This window comes from Mytilus californianus, unplaced genomic scaffold (assembly GCF_021869535.1).
Source record: "Mytilus californianus isolate M0D057914Y unplaced genomic scaffold, xbMytCali1.0.p SCAF_3, whole genome shotgun sequence".
Lineage (NCBI taxonomy): Eukaryota > Metazoa > Mollusca > Bivalvia > Mytilida > Mytilidae > Mytilus > Mytilus californianus.
Genome location: NW_026262679.1, coordinates 69,644,202 through 69,666,847, shown reverse-complemented (window position 1 = coordinate 69,666,847; position 22,646 = coordinate 69,644,202). Strand labels below are relative to the sequence as shown.

Below are 22,646 nucleotides of genomic sequence, written 5' to 3'. Positions count from 1 at the left end.
TCTCTATGACAGAGGAAATAAAGTTATATATAGTAGTCTAAGTTGGCGGTTATTTTAACTTGCACTTGTTATTTATGAATGAAAAAGTACCGGAAATCAACGTAATCAACGTCGACCAATCAGGTCGATGTTTTAAGAAATGTGGAACAACTCGTCCCAGAGACAAGTCGGACCGAGTCCACTTAGACCGTCTAAGAAGACAACTCAGACCGCTTGTCAGATTTACTTCAGGTTTCATAAAATGTAAGACTAACATGTCTAGCGGAGCCATCAATCTTTCAATTGTGCATTGGGGACTATTTAGGGGTATTTTGTGGAGTCTAAAGAAGGGAGGGGTTTACTGTAGAGCCCTATGGGATTTTATTTTTATGCCCCCGCCGTAGCAGAGGGGCATTAAGTTTTACCCTTGTCCGTCTGTACGTCCGTCCGTATGTCCCAAAATTTGTTTCCGTTCTCTAACTTAAGTTTGCCTCAACCAAATGTTATGAAACTTATACACAATGCTTATTACCACAAAACACAGATCAAGTTTGAATTTTGGTGGCGTCACTTTAACTGTTCTAGAGTTATGCCTGTTTATAATTGGAAAAAATGCTAAATTTTTATTTTCTTCTAAATATCAAGTAATTTTTAAAATTGGAGTTATCTTCCTTTGTCCATGATTATAGTTGAATCAACTACAATCAATGCTTTATACAATGCAATGTTTAATTTTGACTTCCACTGATAAAACACAGATCAAGTTGAATTTGGGTAGTGTCACTTTAACCATTATTGAGTTATGCCCCTTTATAAATCGAAAGATTGCAAGAATTTTAGTTTCCATTCTGTATTTCAAGTTTGCCCCAACCAAACATTATGAAACCTATACACAATCTTCATTACCACAAAACTAAGATCAAGTACAAATTTTTTGTTTCCGTTTTCTAACTTTAGTTTGCCTCAACCAAATGTTATGAAACTTATACATAATGCTTATTTCTACATAATACAGATTAAGTACGAAATTTGGTGGCAACACTTTTACCTTTCTTGAGTTATGTCCCTTTATAACTATATGATATGCAAGCGGGGGCATCATCTGTGTCCACATGTGGACACTATCCACATTTATTGTTTATAGTTTTGTACATAATCATGATAAATCAGGCCATTGGTTTTTTCATTTGAATTTTTTAAAAACTTTATCATTTTGGGGCCCTTTGCACCTTGCTATGCGGTGTGGGCTTTGCTCCATGTTGAAGCTGTAGGGTGAACTATATATGTAATTGCTATTAACTTCAACATCATTTGGTCTCTGGTGGAGAGTTGTCATATTGGCAATCATACCACATCTTATTTATATATGGTAACAAACGGTCTGTTTAAACAATTTTATTTTATCAATTACAATGTACATGTGTGATTATTGACAACATCACATATGTGCATTGCTTCTAGTTACATGAATAAAGTTGAAAATAAAGTCAAGATTCAATAAAGTTTTTTCATTTAAATTTATGAACCAAAGAAACAAATATTTCTATTTGTAAGTACCATCGGGATATGATAAGCTTCATATGTTCATGCATGATTGTTGACAGCACCAGATTGTAGTGTATGTTCACATAAAAATAGTTCCATCATCACATATGTTACTATTAAGTGATAACATTTTTTTACATGTTCTTCGGTACTGATCGAAATTCCAAGTTACAGACGAGGAATCAACACAGAGTTAAAAAACTATCAAAAAGAATTTTCTGCATGTATCCCAAAATTGGCAGTAACATATACCATCAAAAACAATTGTGATGTTTGACTTTCAATATTATGGTCAAGAACCACAAACGAAAAAACCGTCAAACAGTCAAATCACAATCGTGCACATCCCCTAATGAGGTCCTCGTGGTCTTAGCATACTTTGGTATTTGGCAACAGACGTATATTCTTTGTTTTCATGAACTACATATTTTGACAGGATATAGAAACAGGTGTAAGACAATTCCTTCTCGATTTTGTGTACGTTCCTGATAAATTGTTCATACGTTATAATGTTGTTAAATGTTGACGGACAAAGTACAATCGGCAAACCTCGGCAGATTCCGCTACCCTATGTTGTCATAATCGTATACAGAACGAGGCAACGATGATAACTTCCGATATAAGCAATTGTCTTAAATAATGACTCGTGTAAATAGTGGATAAAAATGAAAATAATGTGCACGTTTGTTGTCCTTGATGTTGAAGGACATTCGAAAGAAGCGTTATTCTTTCTTTTTTTTTCCTCCTACAAGAAATAACAGCGGCAATATAATCTAAATACAAATAGGTCAACTATAAACGTATTTGTTTTCATACACATTAACTTTCAACTGACAGCTGTTTTGTGCGTTATGAATAATTTTCTGTAAATGTAAATTTGACGGAATGTAATCACATATGAACAGCATATAAAAATGTTAAAAATCACCCTTTTTCACAAATCGAATTCACAAAACAAGTAGTTTAAGACAAAAAACACACAATTAAGAACTGAAATGAATAAAAACCATTCACCCTATATGTTTTCAGCATATTTGTTTTTCATCTTATACTTGGTAATGTATTAATTGTCCCATTTTAAAAGGATAAAAATGAGGCCTTTTTGAAATATAATCTTTATTATAAAAAAAAGTTGACAACCAACCAAAATATAATTATTCATACTATCTCTTCATTATATTAGCAACATGTTTTCCCATTTTGTAGCCTTTTATTGCTCCTTATAAAAAAATATAATATGTTTTCCCTGCTATACCACTAAAGCACTGTGTGAATGGACTGACCCATATGCATTTCAGGATGCACAAGAGTTTTTAAGGTGTTTTATGGATCAAATTCATGAAGAATTAAAGCAACCCTTTCTTCTTACTGAGTTAGGCATAGAGGAACAAAGTGACAGAACTTCAAAGTGACCATGAAGAAAAATTTCAGACCAGAACTTTATTTCTAAGACATGATAGACAGATGTCGGTTGACTCCTCAAATAGCAGCCAGTCAGATGAGTTCTACGAAACATGTGATTCTGTTGCTAGTGGTAACACAGAATCCTCAAATGAAAATTCTGCTAGTATTGAAACATTGGATACAAGTAACAATTCAAGTAAAATTAAAGCTAATCCTAAACAAAAAACTGGAAAAAATGATGAATGTTCCATTGATGACAGCCATAAATCTAATAAAGAGAAAAAAGATTTTACCAATGAAAGGATAGCCATGACAAAAAACTAAGAAGTGGAAAGCAGTGCAGATAGATGTCAGGAAGTCAGATCACCTTGGATACAATACAAAAGTGATCCAGACCTGTCTAAAATGAATTCTGTTCCAAGAAGAGGTAAAGTATTGTATTGAAATAATTCGATGGGGAATCTTTACAATCTCTTCGTCTCAATCACAAAATTGGAATTTGTAAAACTAATTTAACTAATTTTATACTATGTAGTCTTTTGAAGATACAAGAGTATTGCACATTTTTATCTCATATTGTAAACTGTTCTAAAAAGTAAAATCACAAAAATACTGAACTCCGAGGAAAATTCAAAAAGGAAAGTCCCTAATCAAATGGCAAAATCAAAAGCTCAAACACATCAAACAAATGGATAACAACTGTCATATTCCTGACTTGGTACAGGCATTTTCTTATGTAGAAAATGGTGGATTGAAACTGGTTTTATAGCTAGCTAAACCTCTCACTTGTATGACAGTCGCATCAAATTCCATTATATTGACAACGATGAGTGAACAAAACAAACAGACACAATAGGTAAAAATGTCAAAAATAGGGGTACAGCAGTCAACATTGTGTTATCATCTTAATCACTATAAAAACAAACAAATGTAAAGAAGAAGCACAAAAAGGCATACATCAAATTTAACATCCTCATTTTGCTTTTTTATTATACAATTTTATTTATATATGTAAAATTCACCCATAAAGGATGGAAGGTTTAAGTACTGGCTTTAAATCGCGCGTTTGAAATTGAGAGCCAGGATACATTAAAGTCTTCAAAAATTTAGTTTTCCAAAGTGGAAAAAAAAATACTTGTAGTTCAGTGCTTGAAGCAAATGAAACCATAAAATGTGATAGAAATCTTTTTGAGGGACATTTTTCATATAAAATACATTTAAAGTGACAACCATTAAATATATATTTAATGTTTTTTTGTAGGGAAGCGGAAAAACATACAGTATCAGAGTGTAATATCAGATATATTTGATGGCAGAATACTCAGTTCAGTTCAGTGTTTGACTTGCGAGAGGGTAAGGATATATAATATGGACTTCATTATTTAGGCTTAAACTATTTCTGGTAGTATTTGAAACACTGTAAAAGATGAAAAAATAAATAGTAGAATCTGTATTTTGTCCTTTAGAACCAGGTTGTCAATAAGTGAAAGAGAGCTAAAAAAATTAAATACATTTGTAAATAGGCATGGAAATTATTTTGGTTATCATCAGAAACCCTGTTATAAAAGGCTGAATGTTAAACTTAATAATCAAAACTGTTTAAGCATGTCTGCAATTTTACATGTTTTATGAAAGATAAATTAATTTAATACATTTTTATGTTGTTCTCACACTCAAAATGTTGCATCCATATATAAGACATAGTTTATGTGTACTGTTTTATCCAAGTCAACATTGTGACCACTATCTATCATCATGTGTTGTCAATCATCTTCATAATAGAAACCAGTCAAACTTGCATCTAAACTGCTTAATAGAACACCGACTCATCCTCTTTTTAAAAGTCTTGCTTTAGTTTTTAATCACTTTGATTTCATTACCTTCTTCCATTGGCTTTGTTGTTTGTATGTCATTCAATAAATGCATATGGCTGGTGGCTTTTGTATTATATAGAATCTTTTATTCTTTTTTTCAGATTTCAACAACCAAGGAAACTTTTCAAGACCTGTCATTGCCCATCCCAAGTAAAGACCAGATTTTTGTATTACATTCTAACTCACAAAGAAGTCCAATAAAGGGAGGCACCTGTGGGGAGGCTAATCAGAGCTGGATGACCTGGATAATGACTTGGATGAAAAGGTAGTAAACAATGAATGCAATTATGGATGCAATCAATGTAATCAGTTACTCATTACTTAAAAGTTCATTAATTTTATTTTTATGCAATTCTTTGATATGGGAATTAAAATAAGAAATGATTAAAGAACTTATAAATTTATGTGTGTACAATAGTTCACATGTAATCTGGTGGGTTAACAATTTTGTGTTGTTTTTATACGCCCGTTTACGGGACGTATTATGGTATACCGTTGACCGTCTGTCTGTACGTCCCTCGTCAACATGTCGGACATTAACTCAAAAAAGTTTAACCAATATGCATGAAACTTTGGTGAATTGTTTATAGATATAAGAAGATGTGGTATGAGTGCCAATGAGACAACTCTCCATCCAAGTCAAAATTTATAAAAGTAAACCATTATAGGTCACAGTACGGTCTTCAACACGGAGCCTTGGCTCACACAGAACAGTAAGCTATAAAGGGCCCCAAAAAATTACTAGTGTAAAACCATTCAAACGGGAAAACCAACGGTCTAATCTATATAAAAAACGAGAAACGAGAAACACTTATGAACCACATCAACAAACGACAACTACTGAACATCAGATTCCTGACTTAGGACAGGTGCAAACAAATGCAGCGGGTTTAAATATCTATTGACGTGAGCTCCCTTTCGTTTTTTATAAATTTCAGATTTACCGTTTCTGAGTTTTGGGGTTTTATTCATTAAAAAAGCGGGGATTTTCCAGTTTTCCGACAATAACTCAAGAATGCTTTCACCAACTTGCAAGAAATTTTAAGGAATTGTTTATATCTATTGACATTAGCTCCCTTTCGATTTTTATAAATTTTAGATTTTACGTTTCCGAGTTACAGGGTTTTATTCATTTAAAAGGGTGATTTTCCAGTTTTCGGACAATTACTAAAAAATGCTTTCAGCAGTACTCATGAAACTTTGGTGAATTGTTTATAGCTATTGATGTAATCTCCCTATTGATTTTCATAAATTTCAAATATGACATTGAGAAGAAATTGAACTTTATTTGTTTATAGTCTGACAACAGATTTACTAAGTATTGCGCAACAGCACAGTGTATTGCATAACAGCAAGAAATCTTTAATTGAATATAAATTCAATTCATATAACCAATTTTAAGTTCTTTGACTACATTTATTCAGAAACCTATAATATGTCAAATATTTAATTACAATCCAAATTCAGAACTGTATCAAGCTTGAATATTGTGTCCATTTTTGCCCCAACTGTTCAGGGTTGGCCCTCTGCGGGCGTATCCAGCTGCGCTCAGCGAAGCAGTTTATTTTTTATGGCCCACGCCGACTTAGGTTGGGCCATATAGTTTTACCCTTATTCGTCATTCTGCAATGAACAGTCATACAGACTTTTTGTCGAGCCTTCGACTTTAGTCGAAAAAGCGAGACATAGCGATCCTACATTGCGTCGGCGTCCACAAATATTCACTCTGTGGTTAAAGTTTTTGAAATTTTAATAACTTTCTTAAACTATCTTGGGTTTGTACCAAACTTGGACAGAAACTTGTTTATGATCATAAGATAGTATCCAGAGGTAAATTTTGTAAAAAAATAAATCCATTTTTTCCTTATTTTACTTTTAAATGGACTTAGATTTTCTGCCAGGAAACAACACATTCACTCTGTGGTAAAAGTTTTAAAAATTTTAATAACTTTCTTATACTATTTTGGATTTGTACCAAACTTGGACAGAAGCTTGTTTATGATCAAAAGCTAGTATCTAGAAGGAAATTTTGTAAAAAAATAAATCCGTTTTTTCCATTTTTTTACTTTTAAATGGACTTAGATTTTCTGCCAGGAAACAACACATTCACTCTGTGGTTAAAGTTTTTAAAATTTTAATAACTTTCTTATACTATTTTGGATTTGTACCAAACTTGGACAGAAGCATGTTTATGATCAAATACTAGTATCTGGAAGGAAATTTTGTTTTCTTCCAGTTAACATTACATTCAGTCTGCAGTTAAGTTTTTAAACATTTATTAGATTCATAAACTATCCTGGATTTTTACCAAACTTGGACAGAAGCTTCTTACAATCAAAAGATAGTATCAAGAGGAATATTTTTATTGATTTACTTCCTCATTTTTGTTGAGCCTGCGATTAACAGACAAAGTAGGCGAGACACTGGGTTCCGCGGAACCCTTACAAATTTTTTCTAAATGCCTTAACATATTTTGTTGAATTTTTGTATGTGAGTCTTCTACGATGAGTTAAAAAAATGAGTTTACATTTGGTTCCGCTCCACTAAGTTTTGCCGAAATTATGGGCTTTGGGCTTTCAAAATGTCTTCAAGCTTTTTTTTTGCGAGCAGAACCATTCATGTTGTTCCGACACATTTAGTTTTTTAAAGAATATGTATTTTTTTTATAATATTTTCAGCTGCCTCTATTTATCAACAGATTATATGTAGTAGAGTCAACATAGAAAACTCAACTCAGCCTCTTATTTTTTGTCTGTCAAGATTTGGTATTTCATTAAGAATTTCGTTTAAATCCCAATAAAAAATTGAATTCAATATGTCACAAACCAATAAAAATTCTGGGGACAGTAAATTATGCCCATATCAATTTGGCTCCTCAATTTTTAGCATGTTCTCCTTAGGATGCTGTTGAATATGAGTTAACTAGAAAGCATTTTCGGTAAATAATAATAATAAATGAAATAAAATTTTGCAGTGCTTATTTTAGACAATGTCTAGTCCGTATTATAAAAGGGTAAAAGAGATTTGAAAGAGAAGCAAAAGTCCTCCTTTGCATATTGAATATTTATCCATAAAATATTAACTCTTAATTATGTAGGTCATATGATTGACATATTGTTTTTTTTTTCAGTTGGTTTGTTGGACCTGCAATAACATTACAAGACTGTTTGGCAGCTTTCTTCTCAGCTGACGAACTGAAAGGAGACAATATGTACAGCTGTGAAAAATGTAAAAAGTAAGAATGTAGTGAAATTTATTATATATTTGGTATTGTGATATTTCATATTAATTAAAAAAGTTGGTGCATGTTGCCTTAAGCTTATACTTCAGCATACAGTTGTTAAATATTGAAAACTGCAGACTCTTGCTGTATTATATATTTCAATTTAGCCACTAGAAAAAGAGAGACAAAAGATGCTAAAGGGATATGCGAACTCATAAGTCGAAAAACAAACTGACAAAGCCATGGCAAAAAATGAAAAACTACCAAAAGACAAAACAACAGTATACAGAACACAACATAGAAAACTTAAGACTAAGCAACATAAATCATGTCATTGCCTTAAAGTATATAAAAACTTGTGTCATTCTTTTTTTTTTCATACAAATTAATTACACTTCACTACTGTAAACTTGTAATATATTCCAAAGTTAATCAAACATGTTGATAGGTACAAAAGTAACGCTTTCATCTGACAATGGGCTCGTTAATGAAGCTTTTCCAGTCTGCCATAACTATTGATCATGAAAACAACCTCTTCCATTTATTTTCCTGGGTACCAATTTTTTTGAATCTATGAAAAATTTGTAAATTGTTGAACATAATTACTTAAATATGACTGTTTTGGCTGTTCTATTTTTTTCCTTTTGGTTTTCATACTCTAAAGAATCAATATTTTTGGCTTTGGGCTTGTGAAGGTAATTCTAGTAACATGTGCTGTGCAGCAACAGTATGATACGTTTTATGATTACAGATAAATATCATGTTAAAAAAGAGAATGTGGGAAAATGAGACTCCAATACAGCAAAACAAAAACCAAAACAGAAAAGAAATACATGTATAGAGGTCTTCATATCATTACTTTCTTCAACAATAGACAAGTTTCTTTACCATAAGTCAAGCTCTGAATTTCTATGAGTCGATACAAGCTGTCAATAAACTTAACAGGGACTACAAAATAATGTATTGCTTAAATAGCAAATCTTTGCTAAAATTTCTTTTGCAAAAAAGAAGGTCAAAGATTCATCTGTCATGCCCCTACAATGTGAACTGGACTTCATTTAAGATTACTTCTTCTAAAGAATGTCCTTGCTTGTAAATATCAATTTTTGTATGTGACAAATGCACTTGTTTCATGAGTATATTTCAAGCCTTTACCAAAAATTTGTACATTCAAAACTGGTGAAACTGAAACCTTTTGTTAATGTTAGACAAGTGTTCAGTTTACACACATAAAGTTATAAAATAATATATTCATTGAAAGTCTTGACTATTTAGACTGGTTTTTCTTTTTTCAAATGTTTTGTTTGAAAAGATTGACTTATCTTATGAAGGAATTTCACAACACTAAATATAGCATTGCTGATTTATTAAAAGTTTGGTTGGTTTTTTTCAGACTCAGAAATGGAATCAAGTTCTGGAGGGTAATGGTCTTGCCAGAGGTATGTATCAAGCATTATTAGTCCACCTTTTTGAAAACTAAAAATAGTATATTAAGCTTTACTATTGAGGTATTAAAAAACTGGCATAACAGCAGATAATCCTACTTTCTGTTTCAGTTTTTAAGAAAAGTGTGTTGATTCTAAAATATATATATATGTAATTTATTTGTTTTTAAATCATGTGGTCAAGGAGGAAAGAAAGCATTTGATAATATTTGATGAATATATTTTCATTTAAAAATCTAAGAAATACATTTCTAATGTAAGAAATACATATAAACTTTAGTAATTGTAATTTTATATTTAAAGGGCTAAATGAGCATACATTTTATTTGTCTCATATAAAAATAAGAAGATGTGGTATGATTGCCAATGAGACATCTCTCCACCAGAGACCAAATGACATAGAAGTTGTAATAGGTCACTGTATGGCCTTTAACAATAAGCAAAATCCATACTGCATAGCTAAGAAGGCCCCAAAATGACGAATGTAAAACAATGCAAACGAGAAAAAGAAAACTAACGACTTGATTTATATACAAAACAATAAAATAAAAACAAAAAATATACATATTTGTTTAGGGGCCAGCTGAAGGACGCCTCAGGGTGCGGGAGTTTCTCGCTGCATTGAAGACCCAATGGTGGACTTCGGCTGTTGTCTGCTCTATGGTCGGGTTGTTGTCTCTTTGACACATTCCCATTTCCATTCTCAATTTTAACTGTAATATACAGCAACAAACAACAACCACTGAATTACAGGCTTCTGACTTGGGACAGGGACATACAGAATGTGGCAGTTTAAACATGCTTGCCCTAGCCAAACCCTCCCCTTAACCTGGGACAGTGGTGTAACATAAAAACAAACTTTAAAAATCAGTTGATAAGGGCTTAACTCATTAGATCGATACAAAGCACAAAAACCCTAACAAATTCACAAAAGACACCATATACAGATCTGAGAGTACTGCCAATAACAACTAAGACTAAAATATCAATCAGTACACATCAAACATCTAATGGATTTAGTGTAAAGATGTCATTAACAGTCAGAGAAAAACATGACCTTGTACAATGCCACTCAGTTCTCTTTTCCTCGTTTATGTCATTACAGAATGCAATTCTCCCCCTTTCCTGAAACTGACCTAAAAACTGTTTTTATTATGATATTCACTTCTTTAACCCCCTATAATGAGTAAATGAAAAATAAAATACTCCAAGCTACCCATAATTGTATATCCTCTAAGACGAGAGAGATGGTTGATTGTTTCATTGTAATGTAATACATCATAAATTTTCATATCTATTGCATTGTGATAAGAATATTTTTAATTTAAGGGTATTAAAGTATTTCAAAATCAGAACAATTCAAATTGACTTCTGAAATACTATTTGTCAGATCTTTTTTTTTCTTTAAGTTCATAATTTTCTAATTCTATTTTTAGATTTTGACAGTTCATTTGAAAAGATTTCATCATGAATTTTATTCAACGAAGATATCTACCTATGTAGCCTTTCCTCTAGATAGTCTTGATCTCAAACCATTTTTACACAGAATTACATAGAAGAAAATTTGATGAGTTTAGTACAAAAATGTTGTTACTGAATATGGAGTGTAGTTATCTTATAAGATTTCCTTATGGCAGCAACTTTTTTCATATAAGTTACATCATTGACTATTTTTAGACTTTTCATATGTTCATCATTTTTAATCAAATTGTTCACTCCACTCTACGTGTATTTAGGTTGTTAAAGAAACAATTTAAAAATTGTTACTTGTCAAAACCAAAATACCTCAAGAGAAACAGTTTGATTCAGGTGACTTTCTCTTAGATTTACATGTGTTTTATTTTATTGTCCATCTGTTAGTTTTTAATTATCTGATTAAAGATGGTATTTTCCAAACTAAAAACATATATATTTTCATAAATATACTATAGATTTGAGGTTTTCATTAATGCAAATAATGCGACTAGGTGAGTATTGCAATAACAAGAACTTGCATCTGTATATATCTGTATGCTGATTTTCCTCAAATTGCAATAATTAATCTTGCATTTTTGTCTATTTTAAAAAAAATGCAAAAATAAATAATAGATTATCAAAGGATATTGGGTATCCATCCATACACAAAATCAAAACATGCACAGCAAAAAACACACAAAAAGCAAAGAACAGCGCTTTTAATGCTGTTCTTCATCTCAAAGTCACAGTGTCAAAAAACACTCACCTGCACACACAATTATTTCTGAATTTACAGTATTTGATACATTGACTTTTAACACATATAATATTACAAGATTTATAAGATATAACAATTTTCTCATGATAACTAATGATGAATTTCAGCTGGCCACTACACAGCCTATTGTTTGAACTATGTAAATGAGCAGTGGTATGAGTTTGATGATACATATGTGACAGAGGTGGATATCAACCAGGTCATGAACTGTGAGGCTTATGTCTTGTTTTATAGGTGAGTATATTTCTTGATAAAAAAAAATATGTTGAAAATCTTGTAGGTGATGGCAAGCTGTAAAATTTCTGTAATAACTACATTTTTCGTCTTGGAAATTTTAGGGATGCTAATCTGTCCCCCAAGGCATAGACTATTTGTACAAAGCTTTATTTTTCAGAAGGTTGAAGATCTAGTTACTTTGTATCTTGTATACAAATGCCTTATGTTCTGAAGTTTCTATCTGGCATACTGTAAATTCAGAAATTAATGCGAGGGTTTTTATGCCCCCACCGTAGAGGAGGGAGCATCAAGTTTTACCCTTGTCTGTCTGTACGTCCGTCCATACGTCCCTAAATTGGTTTCCGTTCTTTGGCGTTGCTTTTACCTTCTAGAATTATGCCCCTTTATAAATGGAAAAATTGCTGAATTTTTTGTTTCCATTCTCTAACTTAAGTTTGCCTCAGCCAAATATTATGAAACTTATGCACAATGCTATTTACCACAAAACTCAGATCAAGTACGTCACTTTTACCGTTCTTAAGTTAGGTCCCTATATAACGTTATATGCAAGCAGGGACATCATCTGTGTCCCATGGACACATTCCCCATTTATATATTAATGCGAATAATGCGTTGGGGTGAGTGTCGCAATAATAAGCACCCGCATTAGAACATCTGATACATATAACTTGATGCAGCTTTTCCTGAAATCTCAATAATTTATTTCACACTACTGTACATTCTTCAAAAATCACAATAATAGATGTACGCATAAGTTTCTGAATTGACAGTGTGTCAGATGTCATTGATCTCATTTCCATGGTTCAGAGACTGCTTTGAACTTTTTTTTAGTTTTTTATTACATGATTTTCTCACTTATTTTGAGTAATAGGTCTGTTATTTATACTATATCTTGTATACATTGGTATTCATTGTTTCACATTTTGTCATGCTAGGGTCTTTCATAGCTTACTCTAAGTTATGCTTCCTGCTCTTTTTGCCGTATAGTGCTGTATAGTTGTTTATATCCTTATCCTTTGTATCTGGTGGATAGTTGTACCATTGTCAATCATACTACATCCCCTTATTTTTATATCCATCAGGCGGAGTTCACCCACCTTATTACATGAATCAATGATTAATGTTAAGTTTTCATGGTGAGGTCTGTTTCTTAAATGCTATAGCCAATAGGTTAACTATATTTGGTGTATGAAAATATTGTAAGTTGTACATGTCCATCTGGCATTATACAGATGATCTTGGCCTTATTTTCATTGTTCATTGTTTGTTTTGATTAAGTTTTTTTTTTTAATTTTCTTATATTATTGTTATGTTCAGTTTTCATGCAGTAAATGGCATAATATAACTGGGTATAAAGATGCAGTTGGAGATGACAAAAGTCTCCCTCAAGAAATCTCTTCGACCTACATGTTATGCTTCATTAATCTACATTTAGTATCATGTTCCATGTTAAGATCTCAAATGCCAAGTCATCAAAGTCACCTACACACATATGACTTGGTGTAAGTATAAATCTCTGGAAATGGCACAGAACAGTTTCAATATCTATGACTTTATTTGAAAAAAATGTAAAATCCGAAATGTATTAAAAAACTGTACATATATAATGTATACATATTAAAGAAAAGTTACTCCAAAGTTCTTGAGAAAAGTGACATTTTGAATGTTTAAGAACCAGGAATAAATGGAAATTTGGATCAGAAGTTCTCAATTACTTTTTAACATTTATTATGTTCTTGCATGTACTTACAAGGTTCATTGACAATTTTTTCAGTAAGAGAAATGATCAAATGGTATCACTTAGGTAGACGGGAATGAGACTGATAGAAGCACAGGAAGTATGTTATCTTATAGTTAAATACCAGGCTAGTAGGTTAAGGGGGGATAGTTTTTGTCTCACCTGCATCAAATACATTTTAGACAAGACATTTAATTTTAAGCAGCAACTGTGGAGCTTTAAACAACTGGAGATAATTTTGAGGTAGTCAAGGATTGGAGCCAGGGGGATATATTTGATGGAATTCCATGAGACAACACTCCAAATTATTCTGGAAAAAAACCATATGTCAAACTGAGGTTTTATTGCTACATCTTTATTACAATGTTAAACTTCTTAACTACGGTTGCAATCATAAAATTAGAAAAATTAAGACTCAAGAGTGGTTAAACAGCACATATTTTAAAATAAATTCTTAATGTAACTAAAAATATGATTGCAAACTTTGCACTTATTTTCAGCCAAGTCTGATGCAGTTCTTTATTTCGAAACAATGGATAAACAGATTTTTTTTTTTTTTTTTTTTTTAACATAATTAAATATTTATTTCAAATATTGGCTTGTTACAATATCCTTCAGGAGTCCAAGCTCCTCCTGATGTTCCCTGTTACAATCCACTAATCACTCAGGGTAGTGATTAGTTGTAAAATACATATTACATTTGTACATCAAATATATATTAAATAATATCACTTAATATGACTATTCATATGTTTTCTAATAGTTGCTAAAATATTACTTTTAATTTTCAAACATACTCTTCTATTGAACTCATTGAGAAAAATTAAGTAAACATTGACATTTTTTGTCTTTTGATCAGATATGTAATAGGCTTTGTAAATTGAAAAGCCAACAATCGTTAAAAAATAGTTAAAGTCAAAATATTCTTCGTCAAAAGTTTTATATCCAAATACCAAGTGTCTTAGTTTTATCTTAAAAGTTATTTTACTGTTCTTTAAAACTTCATTTATTCTATTCCAAAAAAGTTTTAAATACGGACACAGTATAAAGTAGTGATCATAATCCTCTTCTTGTGTACAAAAATTACAAGAACTATTGTTTACAATTTTCCACCTGCATAAAAGTTTCTTTGTAGGTAGAATATGTTGTAGTAATTTCCATCTAAAAATTCTAAGTTTATTTTCTTTTAAATATCTGAATAAAAATTTATATAAATTGTTTTGATATAACACATCATCTATATCAAATATACGCAGCCATTTTTTTGGTCCGATAGCTGGTTCAAATTTTTTATTTATCAGAGACTTATATAAAAGTTTATTTGTTAGTGATTCTAATTTTATAGGTAAACCTTCCAATATAAATTGGTTTCTTTTTATATTAACAATACTTTTTACAGAATTTTCCGATTTTAAAATTGCTGCCCAGTCTTTTGGTATTGATTTCTTTACTAAATTAATTTCAGCTATCCAGTTTGATTTATTTTTTAGTTTATTTAAAATTATGTCTTGAGAAATACAGCCTTTTTCATCTATGACATCATTTACATAAATAAGATCGCTTTTAATCCAATTTTTTAAAAATATAGCTTTATTTTCAAATTTAATAAATTTATTGTTCCATAATATTTGTTTTCTTATATCTGTAAAAGTTTCTGGTTTTTTTGTTAGACCTCCACCAGTTAATTTCCAACATTTAATGATATCTTTATAAAAATCTGGGATGTGTTCAATGCTTTCGTCTGGCTTATCCCCACTGTTTGTTTGAAACACTAACCAGTTTGACCCAAAATTATAAAAATAGTGCTGAGGTATAATTTTCCAACCTCCTTCACAATCATTTACTAGTCTTTTTACCCACATAGCTTTTAAAGCAGTGAAATAACTCCTTATATCTATCATATCCAATCCCCCCTTTTTATAGGGACCAATAATTGAATTTCTTTTTACTTTATCTGGTTTATTATCCCAAACAAATTTAAAACAACTTTTTTCTATTTCTTTTAAATATTTCTCTGGAACTATGCAGGCAGATCCCACAAAAGTAAAAATGGGCACAATTAGTGTTTTGATAATCAAAATTTTACCAAAAATAGTAAGATTTCTTTTTTGCCAAGCACAAAATAATTTATTCATCTTTTCAATTTTATTTTCCCAATTTAGTTTTTCACATTCCTCTCTACAATGCCCAAAGTATATACCAAGAGTTTTAACTGGTCCATTGCTCCAGTTGATTCCCTCAATTTTGTCTTTACATGATTTAAGCTTTCCTACCCATAACCCCTCTGTTTTATTTCTGTTTAATTTCAATCCTGAATAAGAACCAAAAATTTCAATTTCGTTCATAGCAACTTGAACATCATATTTAGAACAACAAAATAAAGTAGTATCATCTGCTAGTTGCGAAATTTTTATACTATGATTTTTGCAATCTAATTTGATTCTGATACCTTTAAAATCAGTATTGCTTCTTAATCTTGAAGCCATAATTTCCACAGATAAAACAAATAATAACGCAGATAAAGGACATCCTTGGCGTATACCCCTGGTGTTTTTAAAGACATCAGATATCCAACCATTATTCATAACACATGTTTGAATATCGCTATATAAAGTCTTAACCCATCTGATAAAAGATTCATTAAATCCAAAATGTTTTAAAACTGAAAACATAAAATTCCATTCTAGAGAGTCAAACGCTTTAGAAAAATCAACAAAGACTATAGCCCCCTCAATTTTGTATAAATCAGTGAAATCAATAATATCTTGTATCTGTCGAAGATTAAAACCAATAAATCTATTCTTTACATATCCAGTCTGGTCTTCTTTAATAAGTTTTGGTAAGATTTTTTTCAATCGTTGTGCTAGAGTGTATGATAGAAGTTTCATGTCAATATTTAAAAGAGAAATAGGACGGTAATTATTTAGTGACAATGGATCACCTTTTTTAAATAATAGCGTTAATACACTTGTACGCTGTGAGTATGTAAGTGTTTGATCTTTATATCCAATATTAAGAATGTTTACTACTATGAACTTTAATTTATCCCAAAATTTTCTATAAAATTCAACTGTTAAACCGTCTAATCCAGGGGATTTATTAAGTTTCATTTTATAAATAGCATCTGAGCATTCTTCTACTGTAATATCCCCATCGCAGAGTGATTTATCATTTTTATCCATTTCTTTCTCGAGTTTTGTCTCAAATATATATTTATCGCTTGATGTTTTATCAGGGCTTTGCGTCGAGTATAACTTTTTATAGTATTCTTTAATACTACATAGTATATCACTTTGATCCGTTAAAATCTCATCATTTTCCCCTTTTAATTTATTGATTGACTTTTTTACCTGTCTCTGTTTTTCTAAACCTAAAAAGTACGAGTTATTTTTTTCCCCAAATTCAAACCATTTCTCTCGTGATCTTATTTGAGCCCCTTTAGCCTTTTGTTCGTAAATTTTGGCAATATTATTTTCAAGTTCTTCAATATCTTTATCTAAATAATTATTCTCAGATTCTTGCTCATCTCTAATTTTCAATTTTATTTCTAATTTTTTTTCAAGAGTTCGTAAGTTTTCTCTTGTAAATTTTGCTTTAGATTTACAATAAGCTATAGTTGCCTCCCTTACCTTTATTTTAAATATATCCCATGCTAAACCAAGGTTTTTTAAATTACGATTACTCATAAAGCAGCTTTTCATTTCTTTATTAACTAATTGTATGTAGTCATTATCTTCTAATATAGAATTATTTATTTTCCAGTACCCCTTTCCCTTTTCTGATGCACCAGTTCTAAATTTCATAAAAACACTTTGATGATCCGTACAATCAATAACTGCAGGTTTAATTTTACAACATTCTACTAGTGGTATGAAGTCTGAACCTATCAGAATCATATCAATCCTACTTGCCTGGGATTTATCTTTTCTTCGCCAAGTATATTGTTGTTTATTTTTATTTGAATATCTCCAAATGTCTGCTAAGTTATTTATTTTTATTAAAGATTTTAAACTATTTACTGATTGAATATTTTTTACCTCTGAACGAGTATTTTTTCTGTCTATCGCTTTCATCGTTTCATTGAAATCTCCCCCCATTATCGTAATTCCTATCCCTTGTTCTTTTAAAATATTATTTACTTTTTTGAAAAATATATTTCTATTACTTTTACAATTAGGTGCATATATACACATTAGTGTAAAAACGCTTTCATCAATTTCTACATTAAGAAGAACTAATCGTCCATCTACATCGGTATGTTTATTTATCAATTTATAATTCAGTGACTTTTTAATGAGAATAGCCACACCCCTACTAGAGGTCGTTCCGTGACTGCAAAATATATTAAATTCTGAATTATTTCTTATTTCTGTTTCTATGTTTTCATCAAAGTGAGTTTCTTGTAAAAAACAAATAGAACTATTTTGACATTTAATCCATTCAATTACTCTGTCTCTTTTAGCTTTATTTTTAGTACCATTTACATTTAAACTACTTAAGTTTATTAAAAATTTAGATGCCATTTCAAAGTATAATTTCATATTTTTGTATTATTTCTTCACATAACTGTACATGCCTACAAACAGTACAATTAAAACACATGCTTATAACAATCATACAGAAATCGACAATGTATATCAATCTATTTCTACAAACATAAAAAGTACATTTCATCAGGCTACATATAATTACAGGTAACAAATAAAACACGCTACCTGTGAATACGGCATTTAATTTACTGGCCTGATTTGACCTTGTTTTGTTAAAATCAATAGACAATAAAATTGACACTGAAATAATCAACATCCACGTGTGATTTGTTACAGTCTTACAATGACTATTCGAATGGATATATATTTCTGATATACATGTCTTATTCACATAATGTGTGCATATACTTTTATTTGGAGAAGTGAAATTTAGAATGTAAACAAATTTAAGATAATAACGTATGTCAACTTCACCGTTTGCTTTTAACATTTTGTTGGCTATGTTTACTAAAGAAGCAAACTGTTTGCAAGATATTTTACATGTATCTAGTAGGAAGTGTAAAGGAATATCCAATAGTGCATTTCGTGGATTTATTACACGTACTATATTCAAATATGTTTCAAAAATATATTTTGCTAAATTACAAATACAGTATGGTCTGTATGGATGAATACGCTGACAGTAAGGTAAGTATTTATACATTTTAAACAGTGAAAAGTTGTATATGGTTGTATTCAGTGTTTTACTTAATGTCCACAATTGTTCATTCACTATTAATAGCACACAGCATTTGTATACTTGCGCTAAAAATAGCACAGATAAAAACCAACATAATAGTAATATGCTAAATATATCAATAAATGTTCGCTGTTCGATTTTGTTCAGCGATTGACCTATAGTAAACACAATCATTGTAAATAATATTAAAGCTATAATGCACATCATGCATACATACATTTCATGAGATACTTTATTGAAACTAAAAATAGTTAGCAATATATTTCTTTTTGACATACAAATCTCACACTTTATATATCTTTTGTTATAGCTTATCGAAGCCTTTAAAATGAAGGTTTTGAGTTTGCATTTATAAAAACATGCACATGAGTTGCATTTATGACCAATAGTCAACTTCACAATCAACAACATCAACACTTTGAAGTAAACTCTTTTAAAGAGCTGAAAGCTTTTTTTCATTTTCGTTTTTTTTGTTTTGTTTATATTATATATAGATAAAAGATCATTGTACTGTAATATTTACATTGTCTATATGACTACAGTTGAGCTTTGGCCTTCTTGGGGCCATTATTACCAGTAGTCCTGTCATGTAAGTTCTCTGGGGGTGTAGGTGGGGTATGATGCTGAGACAGATTCCTGCGTTGACTTTGTGGTGTGTTCATAAATTTGTCTATATATGATTGTCCTTTGTCAGAATTGCTTGAATTTGTCTCATTCACACTAACCTTTCCCTTTCCTGGTTTTGTAGAATTTGGCTTATTTGGATTGTTTGAATTAGCATCTGTTGTTTTTGGATTTCTGCCTTTTGGTTTATTTGCCACATTTGTCTTTGGTTTCAGTTTCTCAGACTGTTCAGTTGACTGAGAATCATTTACAGATTCATCAGTGGTCACTATTTGTTCTTCAGTATTGCCTACTACTTGGAATGCATTTGGACAATCCATCATCTTGTGGCCTGGTAATTTGCATTTTCTACACACCCAATCATTTGGACAGTCATACACAAAATGACCAACCTGTAAACATTTATAGCATGGTTTTGTAGTGCCATCATTGTTAGAGCTTCTGTTTTCAAATTCAGGTTGCCCACTATGCATAACTATGGCCATGTATTTGCCTATTTGTAAACTTCTGGCTATGGGTTTGTCTAACAACTTACTTATTATCATTCTGTCTCCAGTTTGGCAGTTAGTGAGTTTGCCTTTAACCCGTAACCGTTTTCTATGGAGACTCTGTATGTCACAGCCCTGTAATGTAAGGGCTCTATGTATTTGCCCATCATCAGCAGAAATCGGCACATTTTTCACTGTAATTCTGATGGTATCTGGTTGTAAATTGCCTGGATTTCGGGGATTTTGAGAGTGCAGGGGAACTTGCCTGCCACGCAAGTTCATTCCTGTCACTAACAGAGACAGTTTGTCTTCCTCGTTATCCATGTAAATGCGCCACATATCACGGATTCTCTGAATACCTTTTATCCGTTCAGCTGGAATTTTTGTATCAATGGCGTTGTATATTTCTATGTTCGTAAGCCATAGGGGTCTCGGTGGTTTAACAGAACCAAATACATCGGTATCTGTCAGAAATATAGGTTTTATATAGTCACTGGGATCACTTGATTCACCTGTATTATTATCAGCCCCAACTGTTTTGTTTTGGTTTGTGTTGGTGTTTGTATTTGACAGTACCTCGGAATATGACGCCATATTTGTTTTGTTTTGATTTGAAATGTCCACCTCGGGGTCTAACCACTCTTCTTGCATACCCTGCATATCTTCTAGAAGACGTTTAAAACGATCTTTTGACATTTGTTTACATAATGCTTCAATTTCAGGTTCCATCATGTAGTTTAACGTTATGAAAATTATATTTTTTTCTGGAGCGGTATCTCACTAAGCCTTAGCAATAAAGGGACATCACTCAGCTTAAACAGATTTAATACCTTTGCTGAACCAGGATCAATCAGTAACCATGACTTTCTGTGTAGACATGGAGGTATTTATTGCTCTTTATTTAAATCAATTATATATGTGATTATTTTTTAGTCCCCTACTGACAAAGTCGAAGGGGACTTTAGGTTTACACTCTGTGCTTGAAGATATTGATTTGATATTTGGTATTAAGTTTTATCATGACAAGTTACAGATCAAGTTCGAATTTTGTTCTGGTCTAATGATTTTGTGCAGAGTTATGGTCCTTGGACTTTGAAAATTCACTCATATAATCAGTTTTCCTTACATTTTTTTGTCATGCTTGAAGATATTGGATTGACGATTGGTATATAGTTTTATCATGACAAGTTACAGATCAAGTTCGAATTTTGTTCTGGTCTGATTATTTTGTGCAGAGTTATGGTCCTTGGACTTAGTAAATTCACTCAAATAATATAATCGTCATGCTTGAAGATATTGACTTGATATTTGTAAATTGCCATGCAATACTCTCAGAATGCTTGTTTATGTTAGATGATAAACAGATATATTTTTAAACAAATGTTTAGAAAGTTATTCAACATGTCACATATTTTTTGATACGATATGGTTTGACTATTAAAGGCTGTATGATGGTATCTGGTTTAATATTTTTTGAAAACTTTTGTTCCTTGGTTGCTGTCTAATTTAAGTAGGCGAGATATTTCAGAGTGTGTACTCTTGTTGCACTTAATTCAAGAAGATTGAAGCCTTAATGGAAATATAAGAGACAATAAAAAAAACTTTCAATACTGATATCTAGCAGGCTAATGTCTACTGAATATTTGAAAGGTGTTATTTGGTATATTTATGATACTTTTTGCATTCAAGGGGTAAAATAGAGGCCTTATCATACATTCTCCTTTAATAAATTTTGACAATTTTTTTTATAAATTTCAGGTGTTCCACTTCATAAAGTAGAATATGTACAGGAACAAGCCAATCCATTCAACCAGGCACTTTGGGAATTTTTGTACAGCAAGTAAGATATTTACATTAATTCTATGATTATAAAATATTTTATATGCTATATAATGAAATAATATATTACAGATATTTAAGGTCTAACTTTTTATGCCACATTCACATATATTTTAGTGATAAGTTTATAATTTGACCCTTGTCCATCCTGTAATTCCAACCCCACATGACTGGAATTTTTTGTTTGTCATAACGTTAGCTTTTGAGTTGTTGTGGGATGTACTTTGAATTACTGCACAGTGATAAAACTTGAAATTTAATTAGCTGGCAAAGTTTAAACTGAATGATTTTTTTTTTAAATATGAATGTAAAATGTAAAATCACAAAAATACCGAACTCCAAGGAAAATTCAAAAAGGAAAGTCCCTAATCAAATGGCAAAATCAAAAGCTCAAACACATCATACGATTAAATCGTGCATAGACGACTTACATTTGTATGTATATATATACCTGCATTGGTTAATAATTTCCATAACGTTATAACTTCAAGAAACTCGTTTCATATGACTTTAACAGGCATTCTGAAAAAGTCAAGTCAAATATAATTTTCATGAATTGTTTTGTGTGATAGAAAGTTTATCTTTAAAAAAAAAGGTGATCCAAAACATAACAGAAACTTCAATTTTAACTCTGTTTGATAAATTTTCTTTAATGGTCAACACACAATTCATTTAAATGAAAAGCATTTGTGGACTATCCTTTACAGAATTTTGTCTTATATTTTTATACGACCGCAAAAAAATTTTGCTGTGGTATATTGGTATGACGTTGGCGTCGTCGTCGTCGT

At 31.1% G+C, this 22,646-nt stretch overlaps 1 pseudogene; it reads left to right on the top strand.

Annotated features, from left to right (window-relative positions):
- The first annotated feature begins 2,033 nt into the window (after positions 1 to 2,033).
- LOC127733630 (ubiquitin carboxyl-terminal hydrolase 33-like) overlaps positions 2,034 to 22,646 on the top strand; it is a 38,367-nt pseudogene continuing 17,754 nt past the window's right edge.